Genomic DNA, 15,674 nt, shown 5'->3' with positions numbered 1-15,674 from the left:
CAACCAGCCACGTCACGTGACCTGCCACTCGCCATGGATGTTAAAATGCATAGAGACCTTCCACCTGCAACTATAACCACCACCACCACCACCACCACCACCACCACCATACCTGCTCCTCTCCTGCTCTCCTTCATTGCTGAATCTGCCACTAGATGCTCTATTATTCACTCACGTTTTCTTCAAAGAAATCGCTCAGGTACTCATTCCTTTTTACTTTCCATTCCCTCTCCTGCTTTCCAATCACCTGACGCCATATTTGCCACTCTGCTTTGCTTCAACAAGCGCCGTGAGGATATCGCAGACATCCAGAAAACTACTGGTGAAGTCATCATGCTACAAAAGATATTATAAATACTGTAATATTAAATTAAAAGAAATAATTAGAAAGAAGAAACATTCTGAGTATTGCATGCATATATTTAAAACTCTCTGAGCAAAAATAAAAAGAGCGATAACTATACGTCCAGAAGATTGAAAATAACTTGAGTACCGGTAATGATTGTAATATATTCTGGAACTTTATTAATAATAAGAGGAGGTGCTTAAAAAATAACCCACAGTTTGAATTTCAAGGTTGTCTGTTACAATCACCAGATGACATAGCTAATGGGTTTGCAGACTATTTCAAAACTATATACTCTCAGGAAAACGCTAAATATAATTTGGAATTTAGGATTAATGATCAATTAAACATAATAGGTGTACGTAATATACAGCATATAGCTATAGAAGAAGTTCTTAAAGCAACTGACCACCTAAAACCAAAGAAATCAGTAGGAGCTGATGACATTCCTCCAAACATTTTGAAAGGTCATAGAGAAGTTTTAGTATAATCTTTAACCATTACCTTCAACCTAATAGTAAAAACAGAGACATTCCCTGACTTGTGGGAATATACCAAGGTTACTCCTGTATATAAAACTGGAGATATAACATTGTTCAGTAATTATAGACCTGTTACTATTTTTGAAATTATATTGTACAAACAAATTTATGATCATGTTAGAAATAGTATGTCACTGAGACAACATGGATTCATGGCGAGAAGACCCACAGAAACAAATCTTTTCAACATTACTGAATATGTATCTGCTAATTTATGTGAACAGCACAGGATGATGTAATTTGTACGTATTTTCAAAAAGCTTTTGATAAGGTTAAGCAAGATTGCTTAATAAATAAATGTTCTTCCTTTGGATTTTCTACTGCATTACAAAACCCATTGAGTATAGTACAGTATTTAAAGGATAGAACTCAGGATGTATGTTACAAAGGTCAAATTTGATGTGAATTCTGGAGCTTTTAAAGGTTCTAACGTGGGGACTTTGCTTTTCCTATCTAGGTAATGACATACCGGAAACTATAACATCATCTGAAATTCTTATTTTTGCTGATGATATTAAAATATACAAATCTATTAAGACAGTATCTGACTGTCAACAACTTCAAAATGGTTTTAGATTCTCTTGTAGACTGCAGCAAACTGAAAAAGTAAAATTTGTATATAGGTAAATCGGTACCTTAGCCATGATATTTATTCTGAAGAAACGGAAGATTAAATATAACTATGCAATGGATATTGACATATTGATTCGTGTCAAGATGAAAATGGATTTAGGAATAACATTCAAATAAGATTTAACATTTAACAACCATATTCAAAAAATTATGAATAATGCTCTCAATATGTTAGCTTCATTATATGGAATTCATTATCATTTCGTCCAAAGACACTATTAACCTTGTTTAACTCATTTGACTTGAGTATGGCTCAATTATTTGGAACCTAATGACCACAAATAATATCAATCTTATCGAGAGTGCTCAAAACAAGTTTTTAAACTTCATGACTTATAAAATCACATGAAATTACATAACCATAATAAATTATTCAGGTATATTTATTAGTACTGTAATGTACCTAAATCATTTTGTTTTTTAAATAATGTGACTTGTGTGTCACAGGAATCAATTTTTAAGTTTACTCTAGCTGTATATTGTTTTTGTTTTAATTTGTAGTTCTAACGTATAAGTAACAGTTGTCATGAACATTGTAATTGGGTCTCATGAGCTGTTATGTTCACAATAAAATAAATAAATAAATAAATAAATAAATAAATAAATAAATAAATAAATAAATAAATAAATAAATAAATAAATAAATAAATAAATAAATAAATAAATAAATAAATAAACAAGCAAACAAACAAACCAACCAACAAACAAACAAATCAATCAATCAATCAATCAATCAATCAATCAATCAATCAATCAATCAATCAATCAATCAATCAATCAATCAATCAATCAATCAATCAATCAATCAATCAATCAATCAATCAATCAATCATCCAGGTCAACGGGGATGTTTCTGCCAACCTGCTTACTACAATAGGATCCATCACCTCGGTTTAAGAAATCCCCCCCCCCTTTCAACACCACCCGCGGCAACACATTTTTTTTTTTTGCCATGGGCAGAACGTCGCACCGACACAGATAGGTCTTATGGCGACGACGGGATAGGAAAGGCCTAGTAGTTGGAAACGGCCGTGGCCTTAATTAAGGTACAGCACCAGCATTTGCCTGGCGTGAAAATGGGAAACCACTGAAAACCATTTTCAGGGCTGCCGATAGTGGGATTCGAACCTACTATCTCCCGGATGCAAGCTCACAACTGCGCGCCTCTATGCGTACGGCCAACTCGCCCGGTCCACAACACATTAAAGCTCCGCCTACTCCTACTCGCTATCGAATCCTCACCTGCGTAATACAAGGTGTAGACCCCTCTATTACTGAAGATAACATCCACGCGGAACTTAAAGCCGAAGGCATCCCACCGAAAAAGGTATTCAGGATAAGGAACTCAACAGGACCCACCTACATTGTTTGAATCCTACTGCCAACACCTGAAGATGTAGACTGAGTAATGGCCAGCGGAATTTCAATCTACAGACACCATCACAAAGTGGAGCCATCCCGAGCCCCACCACTACAATCCATCAGGTGTGAGTGATGTCTCATATATAATAACCACCATACCACACAGTGCTCAGCTAAACATTGTGTATGCGCACATTGCAGCCGACAGCACTCTACAGGTTGCCCCAACATCCGTCACCCTCCCCTGCGTCAAACTTGTGGAAACAATCACACAGCATATTCACGCCATTTCACAAGCTGGCCTGCACCTCCTCAGAACAGATCAGAGCTCATAGCTCCTATACGACCCATCGACATGCACACACCACTCGACCATTCCCTCTTCCTAACACCTATAGTTGACGATCTTCTCTGCTATTTAACCATTTCCCTACTGAATATTTATCCCATCACAGATCGCTAGTGCTCACTCATCTACAAGTAGCGGCGAACAAAACATTCAACTTTCATTTTTCAACCACTCACTCAGGCTTAAACTCCCGCTTCAGTTTCAGACCTTTTGAAACCCTCATCTTAAAGCACTCCACATTCTCTAACTCCATCCGATAAGCTCAATCTTTCATACATTTCTGCACTCATACTGTAAACGTAACCACTCAAAATTATGATAGAAACTTGTTGGTGTGTCAGTGTGCTGGGAAATAAATTATTTTTGTATTTAAATACAGTTTTCTATTTTGATACATGTCCTTCCAGGTATAGGATCGCAAGAAATTTCCTAATATATAATTTCTTAAAACTGTAGATTGTATGTACGTTGTACATACAATAAAAGATGAAACAAATATGTAAATTGTAAAATCATAGGCATAGGCAAAATTCCTCTCCCATCTCCACCTCCTTCACATCTCTTACCCACATCTTTCTTCCATCACATCTCCCCAACCCTCCCCCACCCTTACTCCAGAGAGAGGGCATAACCTACTAGGTGGCCTGCCCTACCCCTTCAGGTTGGGAATTGAAAACATTTATAAATAGATAGAAGCATCCACTGTATGCACTAGCCATGCATCTTGGTAGGTGTGCTACTTACCAACTGATGAGCCCAACTTAGCACACTGGTGCAAAACGCTGGCAACCAAGAAAATTTATCATGTCCAATAACGGACCAACTAATAGTGGTATTACAAGTGGTATGTTCCAAACTGTCAGTGGAGATATGGCGTAGAATGACATTAGTAGACGAATAAGTTTGAGTGGTGTCTTTAAAAGTTGGAAGGATCACAATACGAAGATCAAGTTGGTATTCAAGAGGACAAATTGGGGCAAATATTAACTTATAGGAAGGGGAGTTAGGGATTAGAATTACCTACCAAGGGAGATGTTAAATAAATTTCCACTTTCTTTGCAATCCTTTAAGAAAAGGCTAGGGAAACAACAGATTGGGAATCTGCAAGTTTGATAACTGCCCTAAATGCAGATCAGGATTGATTGATTGATTGATTGATTGATTGATTGATTGATTGATTGATTGATTGATTGATTGATTGATTGATTGATTGATTGATTGATTGATTGATTGATTGATTGATTGATTGATTGATTGATTGATTGATTGATTGATTGATTGATTGATTGAAATTGTGTTGAAATTATGAATACATTTCAGCACATTAGGTGCATCAATAGTAAAATTACGAGTGTTTTGCCCTAGTGCTGCAGTAGACCCATCGGTTGGATTGCAGCACATTTCAGAATTGCTGTCGGCTAGTACCACATGGGACACAACACCAAGACTCCTATGTAGGACAATGCAAAGCTGTGTACTAGGGGAAGAATGTACCTTATTTTCTTTTACATCAAAAATTAAGTTCTGAAGGAATTCAGAATTTAAAGTCCTTGACTACTAAAGTTAAAAACATTCAAGCATTCTAGGTTTTAGCACTTTTGTAGCACTGGGCTCGTCAGTTATATTACCATATACATTTCCAAGACCCAGGCAGCTAGTGCGATGCTAAAACACAATTGCAAACTTAATATGCACGAAAAAAACAATGATGATGCAATAGGGAAAATACATATCCTAACTTGTATTTACGCCTGCCTGGCATTTTAACAAAAATTAAAGTTCCTGTAAGGGAACCAAAATATAATATCTTTGATTATGCATGTTAAAAGTATTCAAGTTCCTTATGCCTTTTCAAACGTAAATATTACCAGCATTCTGCCTTTGTGCGGCAGAGTATTGCGCAGTTGGATTGCTAAACCTATCTAAGATGCCTGCGGTTAGTGCGCAGCTGGTGAAACACTGCAGGTTTCATGATGATGATGACGATTGTTGTTTTATGGGGCCTAATATCTAGGTCATCGGCCCCTGATGGTATGAAATGAAATGACAAATTAAAAGTTTTAAATCATCCACTGACCAAATATAAAAAAATGGCATGAAGAATGATTGGATGGATATGAATTTAAAACAATCAGTGGATCCTACCAAAAAACTACCATAAAAATAGTATTACTTACCAAGAGACCACTTCTAAACACAATACTGAATCGAGAATGCTTGTTGTCTAAAGGGGTCCAAATACAGGTCAACAGCCCCGCATAATGGTACTTATCGCTAGTAAAGGATAACCATGGTTTTTATCTTGTTGGGGTACTAATCAAATGTAGCCAAGACTCACGGTGTTCCATACATAATGATACTACTCACAAAGATTGGACATCGTACAGGTAACGCAGACCTATGGTGTTTCTCACATAATGGCGCCACACATAGGCAACGCAAACCGCTAGTGTTTCTAGGTGTTTTAATCATGGGTGCCGGTATTGCCGTGTTGTACCTCACATAGTGGGTACTAAGCACAGGCAATGCAGACCAACGGTGCCGCTCACAAGGTTACGACTCACGGATATTGGAAAACCACAGTGACCCACGCTCTGCTGCTACTAATCACAAACCTATTTCGTACCTAATAAAGTGGTACTACTCGCAAGTAGAGGCAACCCATGCTGTTCCCTGCGTGATGGTACTAATCAATAGTAGTTTCATGGTTCCAATACAATCATCCCTTGGTCGCCCCTGTTAGTCGCCTCTCACGACAGGCAGGTGATACCGTGGGTGTATTCTTCATCTGCATCCCCCGCCCACAGGGGGTACTGCAGGTTTCCAATGTAGGAAAATACAGTTAGGGTTCAAATCAGAATTTATATATCTGCCTGCTTTATCCCCTTAAGTGGGGTGCTCGGTACACTCCTGCTCACTCCCAGGAGGGGAGAAATTTCCCTGACTGATGGAAATATTTATTTACTTCATAAAAATCATTGATTAAAATAAACTATAGAAGTGGCCTAAGAGAAATATTTACTTGAATATAATATATTTAATTATTGAAAAATCCTGTTATTTCACTTTTCCATATTTTCTGCAAGAACATACTAAGTGCTTTTGCACTGTGTTACCAAGCTTGTTTGTTCCAAATAGCAAAGCTCTGGTTTTCTAATAAAGTAACTTATACCTACACTTTTTGTGCAGTTTACAAACAATCTCTGCCTGGAAGTTATTCGTCTACTGAGATAGTTTTATGTAAAGGTAAATTGTTGCTTTACGACATTTAGATGTACTTATATGATTTCGAAGGGAATTAATGATAATAGGAATTTTATGTTTAATTAGTTAGTGCTTTTGAGGGATCCAGTTTATATACCTACAGTTCATAGGTGACACATACATAGTATAACACTAAACTACAAGTAATATTTAGAATATTTACACTTTACATAGTGTTATGTCTTTTACAGCTGTTGACGCGGAAGCAGATCATGCTATATACCATGTCCCAACTTCACATAATTTGTATGATTCAATTCCAAAATGCATCATTTTCTTGATATGTAAACTTTCCACCCCAGCCACCCTTTCCATAACAAGCAGTTCTCATCAATAGACACTTTGCCATCAGGGTATAAGCTTCCAAAACATGTGCTACAGGAGGAAAAATACTGCCTTTATCTTGTACATTTTGAGAGAAACGTGCCCATTATGTGCCTCATTGTCATAGAAATATAAAACGTTGTGCAGGAAAAAATCTCTTCTCTGTCATCAACTCATAAAATGTAGGCGTGGTCAACAAGCAATTGTGAGAAATATTTTGTCCTGATTTAGGTTTATTAACAATCCCCTGCGGCAGCAGTGGGCTATGTTCTGAGCTAGATGCTAGCAAATCTCATAATTGTGGAGCTAGAAAAGAAATTACAGGAAGTGTACTTGAGAAATGAAGGCACTCATTCATATGAGGAGAATATTAAACCTGTAAATTGTGTAGTGATTGGCGATTCTATTGTATGAAATTTAGGACAGGAAAATAGTTCAGTGAAGGTGATGTGCTTGCCGTGAATTCAAGCGGATCGGTTGAACAGAAAAGTGGAGGACAAATGTGGCAGGAATGAGGAAGTAGTAATTCTCCATGCAGGAACAAATGATTAAAAAAGGCAACTGACTGAATACATAATGGAGAACATTTATGATCTAGTGAACTTGTCTAAGAAAAAGTTCCTGAAGGCAAATTTTGTAATTAGTGATACACTAAAGAGACCGGACATATCATGGAAGAAGTTTGGCCTGTTGAACGAAGATCTTCAGTGGGTGGCCGAAAGTACCAGATCACCCCTTTAGACAGCAACAGTTGAATTGACGACAGGGACTTCAGCGGAGGTGATTTTACCTCAACCAGCGAGGAGAGGTGAGACTAGGTAAACTCCTTTCAAGAGTTACCGTGTCCTTTTCCACCAAACTGGGTGTCTGCGCAGAAGGGGCAATAGAATGATGATCCAAGATGGGAGCAGATTTAATGCAGGTACAGCGACAACAGGGACACCAAGTGTATATTGCGAGAAGCAGTGATACCGGATTGGGTAAATTTCTTAGATTGTTGCAAATAAATTGCAGAAGTATTGGTAATAAAACTGCAAAATTCAAAAACTTAGTTGATGTGAGTGACCCTGATATAATTGTGGGAATGGAAAGTTGGTTACCGGATAATATATAGGCTATAATTCGGAATTATAAATTTCTTACATTTAGACGGGATAGACGGTCGAAGGGAGGGGGAGTTGTCATTTGTGTTAGTTCAGAACTAAGCAATATATTAAAACAGGTTCTGGATGACTGAGAAATATTTCAGATGGAGGTAAATTATGCACCCAGTAAACAAAATATATTCATTATTGGAGCTTATCGCCTTCCAAAATCAGGTTTAAACATCATCACTTGTCTTCAAGAATTGACAAGTGTAAGTACAAGCTACAGGAAGGGAACTGTAATTACAGGGGCTCTAAATCTACCATCTCTAAACTGAGTTGTGTTAACATGGGGGGATGTGGGTGTTATCGCTACAAGCATTTAAGTTATTAGAGTAGAATATTGGCCTTCCCCATGTCGTGATTTAATTAAGGGGATTTAGTGACCACAGTGCATTGGTACACGATCTCCCTTGGGGAACTTTTAAAACCAGGCTTGCGAGAATTTCTAATACTATTTGGTAATATGCGAGAGGAGACTGTATGTTTTCAAAATTATTTGAGGTTATAATGTAATAATTGGCTAAAGGAGGCAAGGGAATGGATGGCATTTAGGAGAATTCATGGAATTTTAAATAGTGGACTGAATAAATTCATCCCCACAAAGATTATAATTGAAAAGTCAGATCCGCCGTACATCCCCACGACTATTAGGAAGGTTAAACATAAGACTAGGAGAGCACTCAACAGAAGAAATAATAATGATGCATGGAAAGAGGAGTAGAGAATTTTGGTGAAGCATTTGCTAGCAGAAAAGAAAGTGACTGAAGAGAGATATTTTGACAATATACTAAATGGAAATCGAAATTCCTGGGACCTTTTTTAAAAATATATACGAAGACTGAAGGGAGAGAACAATTCAATTCCCTCTCTTTGTATAGGAGGGGATTTATTGGCGATAACAGACATAGATAAAGCGGAAGCATTACGTAAACACTACGGAAATGTTTTTGATTTGGCGCACAGTTTTTTAAGGACAGTTAAATGAAAACGATTAATGTTTTCCAAATTAAAGCTTCCTTTGTACATTTTATCAAAAAATACATTTTCTGAAGGGATCCAAAATTTCTTTGACTGCAAATGTCAAATACATTCAACCTCTTTAGGCTTCTATATTTGTGGAATTTACAGCATTTCACCCTACTATGGCAGTGAGCTCATCAGTTGGATTTATATATAGTTCTAAGATGAGGGCTGTTAATGCACCACAGCAAGTCACCCATGTAGGACTATTCAGTAACGGTACACTAAGAGTAGTATGAATCTCCATGTGTATTTTGTGCTTGCCTTTCAATTTTATACCAGAAAATACATTGCCAGAAGTGAACCACAATTTAAATTTATGATTGCAAACGGTACACACATTCAACCTTTTTTGGCTTCTACAGTCATGAGACTTCCAGTGTTTTACCTTACTGCGGCAGATTCCAAGATGCTGGTGGGTAATACACTTTTGAGACACAACTACAAGCCTCATCTGTAGGACAATGCATTCATGGTACACTTGAGGATGTATGAATGCATGCCTTTGGCATTTAAATAAAAACTATGTTACCCAGATGAAACCAAGATTTAATATCATCTTTTCAAGTTTTTAATTGTTTTTCAGCTTGGGCTCATTTGTTCAATTGCCACATCTGCACAACTGCAAGTCACCCATATAGAAAACACAATGACAGTGTACCAGAGGAAGGATGTACTCCTTTTACATGAAAACCTGACTTGGATTTCATATTATTACCGGTAATTAGTTTGCCAGCAGGAAACATTAATGTAATGTCATTGATTACAAATTTTAAAACCACTCAACACCTTAAGGCCTTGTCAAATGTAAAATTACCCGCGTTCAATCATAGGATGGCTTGGGTTCAGGAGTTGATTCCCAAAACTTTCTAAGATGCAGGCAGCTCATGTGGTAGTGAGGCAACACTGCAAACCTTCTATCCAGGAAATTGCAGTGGCTGTGCACTAGGGGATGTCTTTACCTCTACGTGTTTCGACTTTTATATTAAAAAAATATGTTCGCAGGATGAAACCGTAATTTAACTACATCCACTGCGAATGTTAATGACATTCAGAACATTCAAAAACATTCAAGGGCGATAGACATAAAGCTGAAAATTACAGGCCAGTAAGTTCGACATGCATTGCATGTAAGTTTTGGGAAGGCATTCTTTCTGATTATATTAGACATGTTTGCGAAATTAGTAACTGGTTCGATAGAAGGCAGTTTGTTTTAGGAAAGGTTATTCCACTGAAGCTCAACTTGTAGGATTCCAACAAGATATAGCAGATATCTTGGATTCAGGAGGTCAAATGGACTGTATCATGATTGACATGTCTAAAGTATTTGATAGGGTGGATCATTGGAGTCCACTAGCAAAAATGGGCGCAATTGGACTAGACAAAAGAGTGACTGAATGGGTTGCTATATTTCTAGAAAACAGATCTCAGAGAATTACAGCAGGCGAAGCTTTATCTGACCCTGTAGTAATTAAGAGGAGTATTCCGCAAGGCAGTATTATTGGACCTTTATGTTTTCTTATATATATATAAATGATATGAGTAAAGAAGTGGAATCAGAGGTAAGGCTTTTTGCGGATCATATAATTCTGTATAGAGCAATAAATAGGTTACAAGATTGCGAGCAACTGCAACATGACCTCGATAATGTTGTGACATGGGCAAAAGCAATTGTATGTTGATAAACGGGGTTAAAAGTCAGGTTGTGAGTTTCACAAATAGGTAAAGTCCTCTCAGTTTCAATTACTGCGTTGATGGGGTGAATGTTCCTTTTGGGGATCATTGTTAGTGTCTAGGTGTTAATATAAGGAAATATCTTCATTGGGGTAATCACATAAATATGACTGTAAATAAAGGGTACAGTTCTCTGCACATGGTTATGAGGGTGTTTAGGAGTCGTAGTAAGGATGTAAAGGAGAGGGCATATAAGTCTCTGGTAAGACCCCAACTAGAGTATGGTTCCAGTGTATGGGACCCTCACCAGGATTACCAGATTCAAGAACTGGAAAAAATCCAAAGAAAAGCAGCTCGATTTGTTCTGGGTGATTTCCGACATAAGAGTAGCGTTACAAAAATGTTGCAATGTTTGGGCTGGGAAGAAGTGGGAGAAAGGAGATGAGCTGCTCGACCAAGTCGTATGTTTCAAGCTGACAGCGGGGAGATGGCATGGAATGACATTAGCAGACGAATAAGTTTGAATGGCATCTTTAAGAGTAGGAAAGTACACAATTTGAAGAAAAGGTTGGAATTCAAGAGGAAACATTGGGGCAAATATCCATTTATGGGAAGGGGACAAAGACTCTGACAGCTAGTGCAAAATTCAGACACACCTGCAAGTTTTCTGTATAGGAGGACGCAATGACAATGTACTAGGGGAAGTATGTAGGCTACCTCATTACCTATATACCTACCTTTGGCCTTTATGCCAAAAATTAATCCCTGGCTGGAAGTCATAGTATAAATGCTTAGGTTTGAAATGTAAAAACAGTCCACTTCATTAGGGCTTTTCAATACTGAAATTATCAGTGTTTTTCCCAATTGTCACATTCTTCACATCATTTGGATTGCCACACTTACCCAGCACACTGGACCACAGTTCGTTTGTTCTGGCAAAATATTAACCCCACACAACCTCTCATTGGGAGGCTGTTGTCACCGTATAAAAAAAGGAAGTACCATAGGAATGAGAGACACGGAATTGATGACATTCCCTCTGAATTACTGACTGCTTTAGGAAAGCCACCATTGTGAGGTTATTCCATTTAGTGTGTAAGATATATTAGACAGGAGAAGTGCCATCCAATTTTCATCAGAGTGTAGTTATACCTATTCCCAAGAAAGCCAGTGCTCACAACTCTGAACACTATGGTACCATTAGTTTAGTATCTCACACCCTGCAAAATGTTAACACATATTATTTTCAGAAGAATGGAAATACAAGTTGAAACTGAGTTGGAAGAAGATCAATTTGGCTTCAGAAGAAATACTGGAACACGTGAAGCAATCCTGACGTTGCGTCAGACCTTAGACGCTCAAATTAAGAAGATCTCAGCTAAAACTATAGAAAAGGCATTAGATAATGTTTTTTGGGATTCTGAAGGTTATCAGGATCGGGTAACGCGAATGACACATTACCTACAATCTATATCAAAATCAGTCTGCAGTCATAAGAATTGAGGGCTGTAAGAAATAAGCAGCAATCCAGAAAGGAGTGAGGGAAGGCTGCAATTTGACCCCCCTCCTTTTCAATGTTATCTGGAGAAATTGCTGAATGGAATAGACAGAGATTTGGGTAAGGAGTACAAGGTGAAAATAAACAAGTCTGGAACAAAAGTAAAGGAGCGCAGTCATATGAATTCAGGTGATACAGGCAATAATAGATTAGGAAATGAAGTCTTATAAGAAGAAGATTAATATTGTTATTTGGGTAGTAAAATAACTAATGATGGCAAAATTAAGGAGGACATAAAATGCAGGCTAGCTAAAGCAAGGAAAGCCTTTCATAAGGGAAGAATTTTACTCACCTGAAACATTGATATAGGAATTTGAAAAATGTCTTTCAATATTTTTGTCTGAAGCATAGTGTCGTCTGGAAGTGAAATGTGGACAATTCCTCGCTCAGAAAGAAATAGAATAGAAGCTTTAGAAATGTCGTCTTACGGAAAAATGCTGAAGGTGAGATCGATAGATCGAATCACGAATGTAGAGATACCGATTTGAATTGGTGAGAGGAGATCGTTGTGGCTAAATTTGATGACAAGAAGAGATAGAATGACAGGACACATTTTAAGACACCCAGGACTTGTTCAATTAGTTTTTGAGGAAAGTTTTTTTTTTTGCTAGTTCCTTTACGTCGCTCCGACACAGATAGGTCTTATGGCGATAATGGGACAGGGAAGGGCTAGGAGTGGGAAGGAAGTGGCCATGGCCTTAATGAAGGTACAGCCCCAGCATTTGCCTAGTGTGAAAATGGGAAACCACGGAAAACCATATTCAGGGCTGCCGACAGTGGGGTTCGAACCTACTATCTCCCTAATACTGCATACTGGCTGCACTTCAGCGACTGCAGCTATCGAGATCGGTTTTGAGGGAAGTGTAGGGGGTAACAATGTTATGGGTAGACCAAGGTATGACTATGACAAGAAGATTAGAGCAGATGTAGGATACAGCAGTTATTTATGTAGAAATGAAGAGCTTAGCACAGGATAGGGTGGCAAAGAAGGCTGCATCAAACAAGTCTACGGACTGATGACTCAAGGAACAATGTGGCCACCTAGGACATATTTCGGCTAACAGTAACATTTGGCTACACTATGGTTAGGGTTCTATGCACTTTTGATACAGCCAACCATGTTAAAACATCATCAGTTAGTGCCATGGGCAGAGAACAGCAGGGTGGGTAGACAGTGTGACATCAATGTTCTTATAACAATACCCTACTCTTAAGTACATATACCACAAATTATCAGGGCTAATTTTCTTGACTTTCATGTGTTGGAACTAGAAAAATCCTACTGAGCTATGGCGCTGTATATGTCTTGCAAGTGATTTCAGTTCACTACTGGCTATGGACAAAAAGGAAGCAAAGCTGCAGTGGACATCCAGATGAACAATGCTATTTATTTCTGTAAGAATGTTACATTTCTAGATAATATCATAATTGTAAGTATTTCATTGTATTTTATATTCTGTTGCATATTAAAGACTGCTATCAATATCCCTGACTTGTGTTCTCAGTCAGCTTTTAAATTAGTAATCACCTAGTTTCTGAAATCAAGGCAAACAGTTACTTGGATTTATTTCACAAGCTGAGGACATTCTTACGAGTGGTCTGTAATAGGAAACTTGAAATAGACATATATGTAATGACATTTTGTTTGGATGTGTAGGGACCTACACAAGGGCCTACTTCACTTCCAATTCTCAGCTCAGTGTTCATAGAATAGAGGCATGTGGGGGCAGTGATGATGTATTCAGCACAATGCTTTGTGTGCTTTTGAAGAGAATCAAGTACAGTTGTCAGGAAGGAAGAAGGACAACAATGAGCATAACATAACTCAAACATACATTCATGCATCTATATTATAAACTGTGTCCAGCTCCATGGCTAAATGGTTAGCCATGGAGGGGTACCTTGTTCGATTCGCGGCAGGCTCAGGAATTTTAACAAACATTGGTTAATGTCGCTGGCACGGAGGCTGATATATGTGTCGTTTTCATCATCATTCCTCCTTGTCACAATGTGCAGGTAGCCGATCATCGTCAAATCAAAAGGCCTGCACCTGGCGAGCCGAACATGTCCTCCGACATTCCCTGCACTAAAAGAAACATGCCATTTCATTTTCATTATCGACTGTTATGCCTTTAATTGTTCAGTCTGCAAGCCTCAGAGAATTCAATCAATCAATCAATCAATCAATCAATCAATCAATCAATCAATCAATCAATCAATCAATGATCTGCATTTAGGGCAGTCGCCCAGGTGGCAGATTCCCTATCTGTTGTTTTCCTAGCCTTTTCTTAAATGATTGCAAAGAAATCGGAAATTTATTGAACATCTCCCTTGGTAAGTTATTCCAATCCCTAACTCCCCTTCCTATAAACAAATATTTGCCCCAATTTGTCGTCTAGAATTCCAAGTTTATCTTCATATTTTGAGCTTTCCTACTTTTAAAGACACCATCCAAACTTATTCGTCTACTGATGTCCTCCCACGCCATCTCTCCACTGACAGCTAGGAAGATACCACTTACAAGTGATAAAAATCATTGTTATCCCAATTGAAGATATGAATGTAGAATGCTAAATAGTTTATTTTGACACCTATTCAATACATATAAATTTTTACATTTAGGAATTTATTTTAATTCCGCTTGAGACATGTTTCGCCCTTCATTGAGGGCATCATCGGTCAAATTACCTTCTCAAGGCATAAATCGGGTACCGGTACCTGATTAGTATTTAACATGAACAAATTAATACACATTGCATGGGAAAATTAAGTAACAGAAACATTGTACATGGTGATGGTTAAACATATAAGTTTGAAGAATAAGAAGTCGGCACCAATGCTTAAAATTACTGGGTAATTATAGCAGAGTTCAGCAGTGGTGCTCTGAAGAATAATTGACGCACTCTAGGAAATTATAAAGTTTATAAAATTATTTACAGTATAACAGTTAGGGGGGAAAGTGTATAGTGCTCGGCGTCAATTCCAGCTGCTTTTCTAGTTTTAAACTTTTGTATCTTACTGTAAATATCATTGCTGTCATAGGTAAATTTTAATACTCCTCTATCTGGTCATTATCCTTGTAACCAACAATCTTTACATACTGCTGACTGAATACTTCTGCCTTTTGAAGATCGTCGTATACACACTCCCCCTGTTCATTAATTATTCCTGGAATGTCCTTCTTGGAACCTGTTTCGGCCTTAAAGTACCTATACATACTCTTCCACTTTTCACTAAAATTAGTGTGGCCACTAATTATGCTTGCAATCATATTATCCTTAGCTGACTTCTTTGCTAGAGTCAATTTCCTAGTAAGTTCCTTCAATTTCTCCTTACTTCCACAGCCATTTCTAACTCTATTTCTTTCCAACCTGCACCTCCTTCTTAGTGTCTTTACTTCCCTGTAATAATAGAGCGGATCTTTACCATTCCTTACCACCTTTAAAGGTAGAAA

This window comes from Anabrus simplex, chromosome 2, assembly GCF_040414725.1.
Source record: "Anabrus simplex isolate iqAnaSimp1 chromosome 2, ASM4041472v1, whole genome shotgun sequence".
NCBI lineage: Eukaryota > Metazoa > Arthropoda > Insecta > Orthoptera > Tettigoniidae > Anabrus > Anabrus simplex.
This window is presented reverse-complemented; position numbering follows the sequence as displayed.